Consider the following 18,590-nt stretch of genomic DNA (forward strand, 5'->3'; position numbering starts at 1 on the left):
GTGATCTGTTTTTCTGTGTTAACCTCATATTTTTTCATACTTCTTCTCAAACCAAGGTGGTGCGAGGGTAAAATGAATAGGGATGCGCTGATCAAAGTAATCGGTGTACCAGGAAATCATGCATTGACAAAAGTTCCCCTTTGCTTGTAATGCAAAGTGTGATTAAATGCATTATTTTTTAACGCGTTATGGAGCACATGCACCGAAGCTTCTCAGCTGTGCTTGTGCTAAGAAAAGGAAACATTTTAAAAATAATGTAACACGATTGTCAATGTAACCTTTTGTAAGTAGTGCCTGGAGGATTCAGTGTGGAGAAACTCTAGAGACAGTGTGTGTATTAACTTGTGGATTTTTCTGTGAGTATTTGGTGGCAGTGTGACGAAGTTGCTTCGAAAGACAGCGTTAGCCGCGGAGCTCAGCTCAGAGCGAAATTAGGTAAATGGGAGGGGAGATGATGACGACTCCCCACCACTTTAACTGTCAATCCCCACAAACACAGTCTCTCAGAATTTGCATAAGCACAGCCCTTCACCTGCAATTTTAACTTAGTTACAAAGTGATCAAAACTCTCGTTTATATCCTGCATCCTCTCATTAAACTTGTATCCCGCATTACCCGTGGGCATGAGAAACGCAAACGGCAGCCTGTCTATGAACTTAATTTAAAGTTTAGGTTTACACCTTGCTTTCTTTCCGAAGTAGCAGCACTCATGAATATGGTAGTATATGTCACTCGCTCGCTTCTTATTGTTTCGCTGCCTTCTCAATTATATAATGCATGTTTTCTTCAGCGCTTTTTGGAGGTCTTCCTGGTTTTCTACGCACTGCGTTGACAGTCAGTTCACGTGATTACATGGGAGGCGTGATGATGTCACACGAAACTCCGCCCCCCACGGCTTTCGAGCTCAACTCCATTACAGTAAATGGAGAAAATACCTTCCAGTTATGACCATTACGCATAGAATTTCGAAATGAAACCTGCCCAACTTTTGTGAGTAAGCTGTAAGGAATGAGCCTGCCAAATTTCAGCCTTCTTACCCACAAGGGAACTTGGAGAATTAATGATGAGTCAGTGAGGGCTTTGCCTTTTATTAGTATATTCTCCTCTAGCGCTGATGTCCGAGGTTCAATTCCCAAGAGGGGGTGCAGTGAGTGTGCACGCCTGATGAGCCCAGAATTAGGGCAAAACACGTTCCGCGTACTGTTTGCATTATTTGACAGTAAAACTATTTCAATATATTCCATATATATATTTTTACATTTATATGTTTTACTAAGTTGTATTAGAAATGGGTATGTGACACCTGTGTAATACAATGAAACGTATGCCATGGTGAAATAGACCTTCAGAAGGGCATACGACCAACTCATCTATTTCACCATAGCATTTCTCTAAATATACAAGGATCATGTGTTCATATTCGCCATGGTGAAATAGATGAGTTGGTCGTATGCCCATATATATATATATATATATATATATATATATATATATACCAGCACTTCGATTCATTTTACCCTCGCACCCCCTTGGTTTGAGAAGAAGTATGAAAAAATATGAGGTTAACGCAGAACAACAGATCACCAATTGAAGCTTTATGAATAATAGATACTTTATTCACCATCAATAATTGTTTTGGTAAAGCAATACACAGTGTAATCCTCCTTCCATTTTGTAATTTTTTTGCGACTGGCCATGATTAAATGAACAGTAAAAAAGTAAGAGCGAAGCGAGGGTGACTGATTCAGGCAGGCAGGCTCAATAGTTTGCAGGCCTGATGTAGTGCGCGTCAAGTCGATCTACAATGCGATCAGATTCGAAAAATATATCTTTCAAGATCTATTTAGAAATAAGTAGGTTCTAATTAATCGACAGAAATATCTTTTGTAGGAATTTACGTTGAATTTAGTCTTTAAATGAAGAAAAATTTATGCAATGATGACTAAATTTAACTTACATTCTTACCAAACATATTTCTGTCGACTAAATGAAAATTACTTATATTTAAAATTTAAATAGAACTTGAACAGATACGATAGTTAATAATACCCACGCAACACTAAGAGCGTTTTAACAAGCAGTGTATTGCACTGATACGAAATAGCCTGCCCATTTCATTATTTGGGAATGGATAGATAAATTAAGATTTTGTACAAATAATGTTTTTCATTTTTCTTCCTCGATTGATTCTGGCACCCCAAGCTACAGCTGCTCGCACCACAAAGGATATATATATATCTATATATATACAAAGTATATATATATATATATATATATATATATATATATATATATATATATATATATAGATATACATATATAGATATATACTAATAAAAGGCAAAGCCCTCACTGACTCACTGACTGACTGACTCACTGACTCATCACTAATTCTCCAACTTCCCGTATAGGTAGAAGGCTAAAATTTGACAGGCTCATTCATTACAGCTTTGTTACAAAAGTTGGGCAGGTTTGATTTCGAAATTCTACGCGTAATGGTCATAACTGGAAGCTATTTTTCTGCATATACTGTAATGGAGTTGAACTCAAAAGCCATGGGGGGGGGTGGAGTTTCTTGTGACATCATCACGCCTCCCACGTAATCACGCAGTAGAAAACCAGGAAGAGATCCAAAACCGCAGAAGAAAACATACAGTTATCCTCGCTATATCGCTTTGACTTTTGCGCTTCACTCTATCGCGGATTTTAAATGTAAGCACATCTAAATATATATCATGGATTTTTAAGCTGGTTCGCTTTCGCGGACAATGGGTCTTTTAATTTAGGTTACATGCTTCCTCAGTTTGATTGCCCAGTTGATTACATACAAGGGACGCTATTGGCGGGTGGTTTAGAAGCTACCCAATCAGAGCATGTATTACATATTAACTAAAACTCCTCAATGATATAAGATATGCTTCCCGCGCGGTGCTTGTTTGCTTCTCTCTATCTTTCTCACTCTCTCTGCCTGACGGAGGGGGTGTGAGCAGAGGGGCTGTTTGCACAGAGGACACGGAGGCTCCTCTACAAAATGCCGCTTTATCGCGGTGCTTCTGTATACTTAAAAGCACGTATTGATTTTTGATTGTTTGCTTTTCTTAGCGGCTCTCTCTGACATTCTCTGCTCCTGACAGCGCTCTTTTGAAGATAAGATATGTTTGCATTCTTTTAATTGTGAGAGAGAACTGTCATCTCTGTCTTGTCATGGAGCACAGTTTAAACGTTTGGCTAAAGGGTGCTATGTCATGTCTAGAGGGCTCTAATAATGTTAACAGGGTGGGAGAGTTTATAAGGGCTTAAAATATATAAAAATAACCATACAAACATATGGTTTCTACTTTGATTTTCACCTATCGCTGGGGTCTGGAACGCAAACCTTTCGATTGAGGAGGGATTACTGTACATTATATAATTAAGAAGGCAGCGAAACAATTAGAAGCGGCAGTGACATATAAAACCATATTCAGCGGCTCACGTGAACTGACGCAGAGCCCAGACAAAAAGAAACAGTTACAAAGAGTGCTAAACAAAAATCGAATTACACTACTACGCTCAAATAGACAATCCATAATGCCGTGCAATAGTAGAGGCTTAGCCTCTAGTGCCGGCGTCTGAGGTTCGATTCCCGAGAGGGGATGCACTGAGTATGTACGCACGCTTCCCGATTCATTTTAGCCTCGCATCCCCTTGGTTTGAGACATACGAAAAAATATGCGGTTAACGCAGAAAGATAGATCACCAATTGAAGCTTTATGAATAATGGATACTTGATTTGCGATCAATGATTGTTTTGGTAAAGCCATACTTAGTGCATTCATTAGATGAATGGTAAAAAAGTAAGAGCGAGGGAGGGTAACTTATTGAGGCACGCAGGCAAAACCACAATAGCACGCGGGCTCGATGTACTGTAATACGCGTCAACTGGATCTGAATTGCGCGATCACATTTGAAAAAAATATATCTTTTCAAGTTCTATTTAGTCCATATGTGTCAAACTCAAGTCCCGCAGGCCACATCCGGCCCTGCGTGTAATTATATCCGGTGTGCGAGATCATTTTATATATTATTGTTATTAATGGCCTGGGGATATGAACCACTGGTAACACAATAAACTACAGATCCCATAATGCAGTGCTTCAGCTGCCTTGCTGAACACTTACCGCGTTAATCAAGTCTAGCTTATGATGCTGCAAGTTATTGCGAAGCTAGCCCACACGATGCCAAAGAGAAAAGGTGATTCTGAAAACAGAGCCTTTAAAAACTGATGGGAGGCTGAGTATATGTTTACTGACATTGCCGGTAAACCCGTGTGTCTCATTTGTGGAGCTAATGTGGCTGTAATTACAGAATTTAATCTAAGACGGCACTATGAGACAAAACATCAAGATAACCTGAAAGACCTGAATGCAATGCACAAGATACAGAAAGTAGAAGAGTTAAAGAAGAATCTGGCACTGTGTTCGCACGCCGCTTTGGTGGCTTTGAAGAACAAAAAAAGAATTTTGAGTTGTTTCGCAACCCATTTGCTGTTGATGTGGAAACTGCACCTGTGCAGATTCAGATGAAGGTGATTGAGCTGCAGTGTAATGGCACACTGAAGGCAAAGTACGATACTGCACGGCCTGCACAGTTTATTCACTCCATTCCTGCAAAAATGCTCCAGCTCCGTCTACATGCGTCTCGAACCTTGTGCATGTTTGGTACACATATCTGTGTGAGAAGCTCTTCTCAGTCATGAAGACTAACAAAACAGCACACAGGAGTCGCCTCACTGATGAGCACCTGCAGTCCATCCTGAGAATCTCCACAACACAGAACCTCACACCAAACATAAACGAACTTGTTGCCAAAAAAAGATGCCAGGCGTCCAGCTCTGATAAAATGACACAAGAGTAAAGACAACTGAATGATTTGATTTGTTATTGCTGAAAAGAACAAATTTTATTTATATTTCCAGGTTTTGTTATGCACCATGTTCATATTTGAATTTGTATAATTTTGACAGGTTATATTTTTATGGAGAGCAAAATCTTTTGGGATATTTAAAATTTAAGTTTATTTTTTATATAAATTTACAAAAGAGTAAAGAAATTTGAATGTTTGTTCTTTTAACGTTTACTTTATTTCTAACTTGAATAATTTAGACACGATATATTTTTATGGAGAGCAAAATATTATGTTATTTAAGGTTTGAGTTGATTTATTCCGGAATAATATTCTGTCGACTAAATAAAAATTCCTTCTATTTAAAATTTAAATAGAACTTAAACAGATACGATAGTTCATAATATCCAAGCAGACTTGCACGTAAGAGCGGGAGTCATCCGTTTTAACGAACAGCGTATTGCACTGATATGAAATAGCCTGCCCATTTAATTATTTAGGAATGGATAAATTAATTACGATTTTGTACAAATAATGTTTTTCATTTTCTTCCTTCATGGATTCTGGCACCCCCAGCAACAGTTGCTCGCACCCAAAGACTGTATATATATATGTGTGTGTGTGTGTGTATATGTATATATGTAGATATGTATGTATATATATGTTTATATATATTTGTGTGTATGTATATATGTATATGTATTTGTGTGTATATATGTGTGTGTATGTATATGTGTGTGTGTATATATATATATATATATATATATATATATATATAATATATATATATATATATATATATATATATATATATATATATATATATATATTACAGCAAAACTCATCACTCACAACAGTGACCAAACAATTACATTGACAATCATGTTACGTTATTTTCAAAATGTTTCCTTTTCTTTTCATTGCTTCTTTAACACACTACTTCTCTGCTGTGAAGCGGTATTTTGCTAGTGTATATATATATATATATATATATATATATATATATATATATATATATATATATACATACAGTGGTGTGAAAAACTATTTGCCCCCTTCCTGATTTCTTATTCTTTTCAATGCTTGTCACACAAAATGTTCATCAAACACATTTAACCATTAGTCAAATATAACACAAGTAAACACAAAATGCAGTTTTTAAATGATGGTTTTATTATTTAGGAGAAAAAAATCCAAACCTACATGGCCCTGTGTGAAATAGTAATTGCCCCCTTGTTAAAAAAATAACCTAACTGTGGTGTATCACACCTGAGTTCAATTTCCGTAGCCACCCCCAGGCCTGATTACTGCCACACCTGTTTCAATCAAGAAATCAAATAAATACGAACTGCCTGACACAGAGAAGTAGACCAAAAGCTAGACATCATGCCAAGATCCAAAGAAATTCAGGAACAAATGAGAACAGAAGTAATTGAGATCTGTCAGTCTGGTAAAGGTTATAAAGCCATTTCTAAAGCTTTGGGACTCCAGCGAACCACAGTGAGAGCCATTATCCACAAATGGCAAAACATGGAACAGTGATGAACCTTCCCAGGAGTGGCCAGCCGACCAAAATTACCCAAGAGCAGAGACGACTCATCCGAGAGGTCACAAAGACCCCAGGACAACGTCTAAAGAACTGCAGGCCTCACTTGCCTCAATTAAGGTCAGTGTTCATGACTCCACCATAAGAAAGAGACTGGGCAAAAACGGCCTGCATGGCAGATTTCCAAGACGCAAACCACTATTAAGCAAAAAGAACATTAGGGCTCGTCTCAATTTTGATAAGAAACATCTCAATGATTGCCAAGACTTTTGGGAAAATACCTTGTGGACTGATGAGACAAAAGTTTAACTTTTTGGAAGGCAAATGTCCCGTTACATCTGGCGAAAAGGAACATAGCATTTCAGAAAAAGAACATAATACCAACAGTAAAATATGGTGGTGGTAGTGTGATGGTCTGGGGTTGTTTTGCTGCTTCAGGACCTGGAAGGCTTGCTGTGATAGATGGAACCATGAATTCTACTGTCTACCAAAAAATCCTGAAGGAGAATGTCCGGCAATCTGTTCGTCAACTCAAGCTGAAGCGATCTTGGGTGCTGCAACAGGACAATGACCCAAAACACACCAGCAAATCCACCTCTGAATGGCTGAAGAAAAACAAAATGAAGACTTTGGAGTGGCCTAGTCAAAGTCCTGACCTGAATCCAATTGAGATGCTATGGCATGACCTTAAAAAGGCGGTTCATGCTAGAAGACCCTCAAATAAAAGCTGAATTACAACAATTCTGCAAAGATGAGTGGGCCAAAATTCCTCCAGAGCGCTGTAAAGACTCATTGCAAGTTATCGCAAAGCGCTTGATTGCAGTTATTGCTGCTAAGGGTGGCCCAACCAGTTATTGATTCAGGGGGCAATTACTTTTTCACACAGGGCCATGTAGGTTTAGATTTTTTTTCTCCCTAAATAATAAAAACCATCATTTAAAACTGCATTTTGTGTTTACTTGTGTTATATTTGACTAATGGTTAAATGTGTGACAAACATGCAAAAGAATAAGAAATCAGGAAGGGGGCAAATAGTTTTTCACACCACTGTATAAACACACATACATACATACATACATACATACATACATACATACATACATACATACACACATACATATATATATATATGTATACACTGTGGTCCCCAGCCGGGACGCCCAGGAGGACGAGAGGAGGGCTTGTGCCTCCTCCAGACCGCGAGGGGCGTCCGTCCTGTGGGGTTGGGGCCTGGGTAGAGGGCTTGGAAGCCCAGCCCTGTAGGGACCCGTGGCCACCGCCAGGCGGCACCCTAGTGCCTTATCATCCCGGGAGACCAGGGAAGATGACAGGGGACACCCGGATGGCTTCCGGGTGCGCAGCCGGCACTTCTGCCACACAGGGGTGTGGCCAAGACTAATTGCCGGGAAACAGCTGGAGCCCATCCGGTTCCTATAAGAGGAACGCCTCCCTCCAGTCATTGGTGGATGTCGGGAGGTAGCAAGACAGAGCTGGGGAGAGGACTGGAGGCGGCCAGAAGAAAGGCACAGAACTGTGAGCCCTGGAATTTGGGAGATCGGTGCAAGAGGCACTGGGGTGTGAGCTGCACGGTAGAATTGTAAATATACAGTGTAAATAAACAGTGTGTTGGGTGAAACTATGTTGTCCGTCTGTCTGTGTCCGGGCCAGCGTTCACAATATATATATATATACACAGTGTATCCGGAAAGTATTCACAGTGCATCACTTTTTCCACATTTTGTTATGTTACAGCCTTATTCCAAAATGGATTAAATTCATTGTTTTCCTCAGAATTCTACACACAACACCCCATAATGACAATGTGAAAAAGGTTTACTTGAGGTTTTTGCAAATTTATTAAAAATAAAAAAACTGCGAAATCACATGTACATACCATTTACATACATGTACATATCTACATATTCACAGCCTTTGCTCAATACTTTGTCGATGCACCTTTGGCAGCAATTACAGCCTCAAGTCTTTTTAAATATGATGCCACAAGCTTGGCGCACCTATCCTTGGCCAGTTTCGCCATTCCTCTTTGCAGCACCACTCAAGCTCCATCAGGTTGGATGGGAAGCGTCGGTGTACAGCCATTTTAAGATCTCTCCAGAGATGTTCAATCGGATTCAAGTCTTGACTCTGGCTGGACCACTCAATGACATTCACAGAGTTGTCCTGAAGCCACTGCTTTGATATCATGGCTGTGTGCTTAGGGTCGTTGTCCTGCTGAAAGATGAACCGTCGCTCCAGTCTGAGGTCAAGAGCACTCTGGAGCAGGTTTTCATCCAGGATGTCTCTGTACATTGCTGCAGTCATCTTTCCCTTTATCCTGACTAGTCTCCCAGTTCCTGCCGCTGAAAAACATCCCCACAGCATGATGCTGTCACCACCATGCTTCACTGTACGGATGGTATTGGCCTGGTGATGAGCGGTGCCTGGTTTCCTCCAAATCTGACACCTGGCATTCACACCAAAGAGTTCAATCTTTGTCTCATCAGACCAGAGAATTTTGTTTCTCATGGTCTGAGAGTACTTCAGGTGCCTTTTGACAAACTCCAGGTGGGCTGCCATGTGTCTTTTACTAAGGAGTGGCTTCCGTCTGGCCACTCTACCATACAGGCCTGATTGGGGGATTGCTGCAGAGATGGTTGTCCTTCTGGAAGGTTCTCCTCTCCACAGAGGACCTCTGGAGCTCTGACAGAGTGACCATAGGGTTCTTGGTTACCTCCTTGACTAAGGCCCTTCTCCCCCGATCGCTCAGTTTAGACTGCCGGCCAGCTCTAGGAAGAGTCCTGGTGGTTTCAAACTTCTTCCACTTACGTATAATAGAGGCCACTGAGCTCATTGGGACCTTCAAAGCAGCAAAAATTTTTCTGTAACCTTCCCCAGATTTGTGCCTTGAGACAATCCTGTCTCGGAGGTCTACAGACAATTCCTTTGACTTCATGCTTGGTTTGTGCTCTGACATGAACTTTCAACTGTGAGACCTTATACATAGTAGTTTATTTGTCCAAAGAGAAAAATTTTGCTTTTACAGAAATTCAAGAAATACATACAAAACCAACAAAAACAAAACTTCCAACTTTGCTAATACAAGATAAAAGAGCAGTCAGTGAGGTATTATAAAGGCATATTGCTATAGGTATAAAGGATCCCTAGTAGTGCTTCTTGACACACTTCTTGTTGAATACTTCTTTTGGCTAAAAAGTACCCAATTATACTGTGTCACAGAGAGGATGTGCGGCATTGCTCATAATGGCCATCAGCCTTGTCTTTATTCTCACTCTCTACTGGCTGCAGTGAGTTAAGAGCTGCGCCCAATAACTGAACCCACTTTTTTAATTAGCTTGTTGATTCAGTTGGCTTCTCTTTAAATTGATGTCACTGCTGATTGTTTTTACTTACTAATAGTTTGTTTCCTGATCTAATGTAAAAATAACTGATATTTGTTCATGTTACACATCATTCTAGGAAAAATTATATTGCTGAAATTTCAGAAAATCAGGAAGAAGCTAGCTAGATACATAGATAGACAAACAGACAGTGCCACACGTGCAGTATGGGAGACAAATTCAGGGCTTGTCTACTGGTAACTGCACTCCAAAACAAAAGGTGACACTGTTGCTTAATGCTCCTTCTCTTCCCCTACTGCAGAACTGATGATTGAGGCATTCCACCTCTGACATCCCTTCTGATTTCCTCGGCCCTCCTGAACTCTCGCCCACTTCTTGTATCACACTCTTGGAAAACAGGCAACACTGCCAGCTCAGAGTCAGTCATAGCAAGGCTCATCTGAAGAAGATGTCTGCATGTATCTTCACATCTCTAACATCTTTTAGTTATACAGGGTTCACCCAGGTGCCCCAACCATTTATGACTTGTTGTTTTATTGATTTACAATAGATAGATTGAAAATGTTCTATTCTATTGAAATTAAATAGTATATGAAATAGTAGCAAAAACAGCATGAATATGGAAGTGTACATGACACACAAACCCATTGTCATGCATTTGTTCAGTGGAGAAAATCCAGTTTCTAACCCTCAGTCATAAAAACCACAAAAGACCTAGTCCAGATATCCTTTAGGAATGGTATTTAAACTATAACACAACTGCTTACCAAGCTATTTTAGTTTTAACTAAACATTGACACAATCTACACAAGCAGTCAAATGGTCCTCTGGTGTCTAAATTAGTTGTAATACAAAGCTATCATGATTTTAGCCATGTGATAGCCAATGTGATGTAATCCTATGCAGGTTTCATATTGATGTGTGTATGAGATTAGTTTCTTCTGGAATCTGGTGTCTACCTATAAAACTGACTGATCATTTGGTTTGAAATTATAGTTCATTTTTTATTTTCCTAGACTCTAACAAAAAAATAAAAATTTATTTCCAGCCTTTTTACAGAAGCTCTGTTTTTCTCAATGTTTTTTTTTTCTGAACTTATTTGCTAACTACTACTCTACTCTACTACTGTTTAAAATTAGAATTGATCTGGCTTCTGGCTGTCGCTGGCAGTAGCCACTAGAAATTATATACACTGATATTAAATAGATTTTAAATTTACAGATGATCTTTAATGCTTGCAAACCCAGGCACTGGCTTGTCATGATTGCACTTCAAACAGGCTGCAAACTTGGATGGAGTCACAAAGAGGACCCAAAAGCTGTATGCAACACCTGAAACAGAAAGAAATACTGAGAGAATGAAAGCTGGTTAAATTAAATACTCCCATAATCAGCTACTTGCACTACGTATAGCGAGCCTATGCAGCTCAGTTACACTTTATCATAGGAGCCGCTTTGTACACAGACGGAGAGGGTGACTTGCTGGTGTGAGAGTAAAAGCAAGGTGAAAAGGTTTTTGAACTGGTTTACCATCAACTGTAATGGGAAATGTTCAACTGCTGTCAAATAAGATGGATGAATTGTCTGTGCTTATAGCAGGCCATGGAACATACAAAAACAGTGGCATTTTCTGCTTTATGGAAAGCTGGCTTAAACCTGGTATACATGATTGCTGTCTTAATGCAGGATGGATTTCATCTTATTCGAGCAGACAGAAACTCAGCAGTGTGGAAAAAAGACAGGATGGGGACTGGTCATCTATGTGAATGAGGAATGGTGTAAAAGGGAACATATTACAATTAAAACTAATTTGTAATTCAGACATTGAAATTCTGGCTACAGTAATCCCTCACTATATTGCTCTTCACTTTCGTGGCTTCACTCTATCGGATTTTATATGTAAGCATATCTAAATATATAATGCAGGATTTTTCGCTGCTTCATGGGTTTCTGCGGACAATGGGTCTTTTTACTTCCTGTACATGCTTCCTCAGTTGGTTTGCCCAGTTGATTTCATACAAGGGACGCTATTGGCGGATGTCTGAGAAGCTAACCAATCAGAGCACGCAGTTAAGTTTCTGTGTGCTGATTGGTTCAATGCGACGGAGCCAATCTCGATTCAGCAGCGCTAACCAGGAAGTCTCATTCGCCATTCAGCATCAACATGTTTCGCTGTGTAAAGAGTTAACTTTTGTGCTCTTTTGTGTTTATCGCTGTGCATAGTCAAGCCCTTCGTTATGGCTCCAAACTATCTGCTCCTGCTATTGCTTCAGGGGCCGCGCCCAAGCCGCCAATGGAAGATGCTAACGACAGTTTAAAATGTAAAAGTTTTGGATATGTTGAAGGAAGGGAAAAGCTACACCGCTGTGGGACACCATCACGGCATCAATAAATCCACGTTTCTTTTTATTTAAAAAAGAGGAAAAGAATATAAGATCTATGGCCACAGTGTCCTTTTAACCAGGGCGCAAAACGAGTTGTGAGTGGACGTAATAAGGCAGCAGTCCAGATGGAATCTGCTTTAGGGATTTGGATTGAAGACTGCCTGGTAGAAGAACAATGGCGGTGCTACACAATCATCTGAAGAGGCTCCTTTAGAACAGCTGTAACGCTCTGTTTTGTGGTGCAGTAAAATTAAACTCTTCATTATTGGACAAGTCATCGTGTCATTGTTGGTGAGTAACCATAATTAATTTTCTACGACAGTACTTAGTACATGTATGTACGCTTAGTGTCACTGTACACAATTTTTCTTGCATTGTACATATTTATTGCTGGTGTTCTGTCTATCATAATGGCTGTAACATATGTGATATCGGAGATGCTCGATATCTTTAAAATAATATTTAGGTTTTACTGTATATAAACGGTGTGTTTACATATATAATTTCAATGAATCTTACCTAATATCTAAGAGAATACAAAGGGTTTATGCTGTATAACTGTGTGGGGAATATTTATAAACAGTGTGGGAGTTTATAAGGGCTTAAAATACATACAAATAACCATACAAATATATGGTTTCTACTTTGTGGATTTTCACCTATCGCTGGGGTTCTGGAACGCTAAACCCTCATGGACGAGGAGGGATTACTGTATTGAAATTTGTTCATGTTATTTGCCCAGGGAGATACATTACAATATCCTTATTAATGTTTATATTCCTCCCTCTGCAAATGGCGACCTGGCAACGGAAATGATTCATTCTGTCACCAACACCTTAATGATGACTCACTACGAGCCTGCAGTTATATGTGGTGACTTTCAACCATGTGACTTTAGAACAAACAATGACAAATTTCTATCAGTTTGTGATCGGTTCCACTTGAGGAAATAACAAGCTGCATTCAAACGTTAAAGATGTATTTAGGTGTAATCTATTTGCTCCTTTAGGCACATCTGACCACAACCTGATCCAGCTACGAACCTGTTATTAGACAGCAACCTGTTACCACCAGAACAGTGAGGAAGGCTGAAAAGGCACTGAATGACTGCTTCCAAATCTCAGACTGGGAAATGACTGTCACTGCATCACTCACTATATTAACTTCTGTGTGACACAGTGGTAGTCACAAAAGATTGTGAGTTACTTTCCAGACAATAAGCCCTGGATTACCAAGGAGAAAAAGAGAGCATTCAAATACGGTGTCAAAGAGGCTCTGAAGGACATACACTGTGTGCTAGAGAAAAAGCTGAGTGAAGGAAATGAAGCCTACAAAGCTAAAATAGAAAACAAACTCACTCAGAACAACATGAAGAATGTCTGGAATGGACTGGGTATAATTACTGGATTTAACACTAGAATTACCACAGCCTACTTAAAAAACTTGTAAATCCGTCCCACCTTAAATTGCTTCTTAAAACCGTTTTCACCTCTCCGCTAGCGTCCTTTGTTAATCTAAATGTACTGATAAAAGAAAAGTTGCAAGTACCTCCGTCTTGAGAAGTAAACTGCTCTTAGTCTTACTATTTTAGAAAAAAACATACATTTGATTTCAGTCTGTAACAGCCAGTGTAATTAATGATACTTGTAAAGGTTAGCTTTGTTTTTTTTTTTTAGTCAGTTTTATTATCTTGGCCGTGTTCACGAGCCCAAACACACCCCACCCCCACATCTGACACTGCTGTTTTCACATAGATGCGCTATAACAGAGGTAAACTCAGCTCCCTTCTACATCGAGCAAGAATGTAGAATGCAAGAATATTGCATTTAGTGCGATGATGTTTTCACATATATTGTCTCTTTCTTTCAGGTGTGTAATAGAAACCACAGCATAGAGAGAAATGCAATATTATTTGAAAACGAACAGCGTCCGATCAGCTGTAAAAGTATGGCATTTTTAAATGTTTGCTTTTTTTCAGTCTGATTCTCTCAGTCAGACTGTATATTTGTCTCTTATTCAGTGCACGCAAGAACATGCAGGTGGCCAGATGCTGTATGCTATAACATGCTGGCGGTGATCAACACACATTTTAAAAAAAGAAAGAGACAAATATATGTGACGTTTTGAAGAAATCATTTTATGACACGATTTACCTTTATTTATTTACTTACTTCCTAAAGCCTAAAGTCACAAGTAGTGTGCAGAGGGCATGCGAAAAATGTGTGTAATGTTACTTAAAAGTGCCTGCTGACACTTTAGTATGTAAGCAATGGTATGTGCATTCTGTTCCGATGTAGAAGGGAGCCGAGTTTACCTCTGCTATAGCGCGTCTATGTGAAAACAGCAGTGTCAGATGTGGGGGTGGGGTGTGTTTGGGCTCGTGAACGCGGCCGAGATAATAAAACTGACTAAAAAAAAAAAACCAAAGCTAACCTTTACAAGTATCATAAATTGCACTGGCTGTTACAGACTGAAATCAAATGTATGTTTTATTCTAAAATAGTAGGACTAATAGCAGTTTACTTCTCAAAACGGAGAGGTGCAGGATCGAACTCGCGACCTTTTGATTCTCAGGCGGCAGCTGAGTCTATTGCGCCACGGAGGCAGTCATAATAAACAAGTGTCAATGTCACATGTTAAGGTGGCTTTTTGTTTCTGCAGTTATATTTTTGAATAAAAGCGCAATTGTTGTGTTAGATTTGTACCTTTTGTGAAAATATTTCTTTGATATTTGGACTTCAGGCTTCATACATTATATAGTTTATGCCTACATTTTGTCATCTACTACTAGAATATAAAAACGTTTCTGTTTTAACAATGTGTTTACACAGATTGCTGTAGAAACGAACAGACATGAAATGCGTGTGTTCCAAACAGCGATCTATTATTTCCACTCTAAAACTCCACTTCACTCCCAGATAATCAATCAAGGCATGAGCAGGGAGAAGGTTGTGCACATTCTAAGTCGGTGGGCGGATGGAATAGCCGGCTACTTGCAGCTTTTCTTTTATCAGCACATTTAGATTAACAAAAGATGCTGGCGGAGAGGGGAGAATGGGTTTTAAGAAGTTTAATAAGGTGGGACGGATTTACAAGTTTTTTCAGTAGGCTCTGGTAATTCTAGTGTTAAGCAATCCAGGGCTCAGGTGCTAGTGTGGAAAGAACTCTGAACTAATTTTAATAGATTTTCCCTAACTCTGGGTGTACACTGTAATTGTCTGGTTCCTGATTAATGGCAAATGCAGCTGATTTCCCTGCAACTATCTAATGCAATAAATGAAGTCAATTAATTGAAGTAAAATAACCTTTACAACTTGTAGAGTTTAAATGAATGTACTATAAATATATTTTTAATAATCAGCTTATTTTAAATAATGCAAGCAATGTATGTTTTTTCTTTCTCATACATAATATAAAAAGAATCTATTTTACTGTTACTAAAGCAAAAGTAATTTTTGAAGGGTACAGTTATTTACTTTTGTTTGGTTAATATTATCTGAAGTAAAGTTTATTCAAATAAATCTGTCTGGGAATAAATATCTCTGCTTAGCTAAATGTTCTTGCTTTTATAAAACCTTTAGCAACATCCTGTCATATTATAAACCCTTCTGTGATGTGGGGAAACAAGTTGGAGCAACTTCAATCTGTGGGCGTGCTCCCACCTCACTTACATCTGTGTCTCTTCCTCTTTATCTCTCTGTGTTAAATCTATTTCGGTTAGACTTCCTCATTATATATAATTTGTTTTAGAACTTTACTGCAGAGTGTATTTGGCATTTGAAAAATAGTTTTAACATATCAGAAACTGACTGACAATCATCTTCTCCTAAAATTGGACAAATCTAACCAAGTGATAAAAAAAACATTTTATTTTAAGTTTGCCTTGACTTATTAAAACAATCTGCCAACAGGAAAAAAGTACACCTTTAACCCTTCCAAATCAAATAAAAGGATAATCAGAGATAGTCTTTTCTAATTTAATACACTTGATTAGCTGATTATCACAAAGTTCTACCCTCCCTATAAAGGCTGAACCTTTAGAATTTAGAGCTGTAATAACACTACACCAAATGACAAGACACCCTACAATGATCTCAAAGAAGAGTAATAAGACCATTTCCAATCAATATGAAGAACACTATTCGATGGTGAAAAAGATTATTTTTAAATGAAAACATACTAGGTAGTTGCCGGGAGTATACATCCCAACATTTCACATAAAGATCAAATAAATATTGCTCTGTGAAATGCAAAAAGGTATATTAGGGAATTTAAAAACCACTGTCATCATGGTGATGTCAGAATGTCATCATTTGTCCTGGGTATGATGTTAAACTGCATCCAGCCCTAAAAGCGGTCCGCCAACTTGCTGGGAAATCATGGGGGTTGGTGGCAGGATTGGCACTCCAGCCACCATAAAAAAACACACAGCTCCAAGACGACAGAAAAGACTCCTTTTTGCTCATCACGAGAGTAGCTCTGCTGCAGCCACCCATAGGAAGGCTGCTCGCATCATGAAGAGGATGGGGGAAAGCCCTCGGAAGAGTCGAAACTGTTGGAGAGCCAATGGGGTCAGGTCTGTTGTGGATCAGAACTCGTGTGGTGCTGAGGTGTCACCCACTGCACAGTTAGCTCTCAGGTCCCAATTTGAGTCAGCTCATATGGGTAGGCGCATGGAACATCTTGTTTCTCGGGCAAGATGATCATTTTCCTCTGCTGTCGGATGAGCTGCGTAAACTCAGAATTTCAGTGGTGGCACTCTCCGAGGTGCGCAGGCCGGGGACTGGTCAGATCTCTGTGGGTGGATCTCTGTGGGTGGACCTTTTATTGGTCTGGTCGCTCTGATGACTGTCATACTCGGGGAGTAACTTTTGCTGTAGAGGATTTTTCCAATGGTGTCCGATGTCACTCCTTTCAAAGAGCGTATTATGAGACTCAGATTACGGCACTCCCTGGGTGCCTTGTCTGTTGTCTCAGTGTATGCTCCGACCGTGGTGAGTGATGTCTCGATGAGGGAGACATTTTATTTGCAGCTTCGCTCTGTGGTTGATGGGTGCCCATGAGGTGACACTCCTCTGGTCAGGGGTGACTTCAATGCAGCCACTAGCACTGACAGGGCTGGCTATAAGGATTGTCTTGGTCCCCATGGGTCTGGTGACCATGGTGAAAGTGGCTCCATGCTCCTTTACTTTGCAAAAGGTCAGGGGCTGCGAATCGCTGGATCCTGGTTCCATCGCCCAGAACCACATCGTTGGACGTGGTACCCAATACTGGTGGTGCAGTGTGGGCAGATGCTGGAGGCCCTTGCAAACTGCAGGGTCTACAGAAGTGCCCTGTTTGTGAATTCTGGCCACAGACTTGTTGTTGCTACTCTTAGGATCTAGCTTAGGTCCAGCAGGTTACCACCTACTAGGAAAATTAGCCTGGACTAGGACAGACTCCAAGACCAGGATGTTTCTAATGAGTTTGCACGCAGTTTTTGTGAGGAACTTGCAGATTTGGGTGCAGCTGCTGATCCTAATGTGATGTGGGAGGCCTTCCGTGACAAGACCCTGAAGGTTGCTGACGGTTGTGTTGGTGTTACTGATGTTCCCAGAAGGAGGTGTTTCATCTCACAGAGTACTCTGGATATCATCAAGAGGAGTCACAGCACGCTCAATGGCAACTCTGGTCAGTACGGGAACTGAGAAGGATGGCTGCGAGGGCAGATAAAGAGGCATTTGTTAGTGGAATCTGTGAGCAAGTAACACACCATCTGTGGTCTAGTGACCCATGTCCTGCTTACAGAGGAATCAAAGCATTACGCACATGTGAATCTGGTCCTCGGAGAGTCGCAGTCAAGGCGGCTGATGGAACGGTCCTCATGGATGACATTGCAGTTGTGACCCGCTGGGATGGCTACTTTGAGCAGTTGTTCAAAGCTGATCCTCCAGCTAGGGCGTTGTATATCTCTGGGTTCACGGTTCTTGAGGCTGATCGTCTAGTTAGCTGTGAACCACCCAATCTCACTGAGATTGCACACATGGTGAACCAGCTGAGGGAAGGAAAGGCTGCAGGGATCTGTATAATCTGGGGTGAGCTTCTCTAGGTGGGTGGTAAGGCTATCCTCCTGGCATTGCAAGCAATCTTTGCTTCCATTTGGGAGACTGGCATCATCCCTATTGACTGGAAAACAGGACTTGTCGTCCCTTTCTGGAAAGGGAAGGGTGATCACCTGGATTGCTCAACTACAGGGTGATAACAGTGATCTCGGTGATGGGCAAGGTTCTTGCTAGGGTTGTCCTCAATAGAATCCGTGATCACTTGCTCACCTACCAGCAAATGGAACAGTCTGGTGTTATGCCTAAGAAGTCTACCATTGACCGCATCCTGGCACTGAGGGTTCTCATGGAGCGCAAACGCGAATATGCATCCTTTG

General features: G+C 40.2%; 1 protein-coding gene across 2 annotated transcripts in view; it reads right to left on the reverse strand.

Moving 5' to 3' along the window:
* Positions 1-18,590, reverse strand: part of tec (tec protein tyrosine kinase) — a 281,624-nt gene that overhangs the window by 99,681 nt on the left and 163,353 nt on the right. The window lies entirely within an intron of this gene.

The sequence above is a fragment of the Polypterus senegalus genome, chromosome 4 (assembly GCF_016835505.1).
Source record: "Polypterus senegalus isolate Bchr_013 chromosome 4, ASM1683550v1, whole genome shotgun sequence".
NCBI classification, from domain to species: domain Eukaryota; kingdom Metazoa; phylum Chordata; class Cladistia; order Polypteriformes; family Polypteridae; genus Polypterus; species Polypterus senegalus.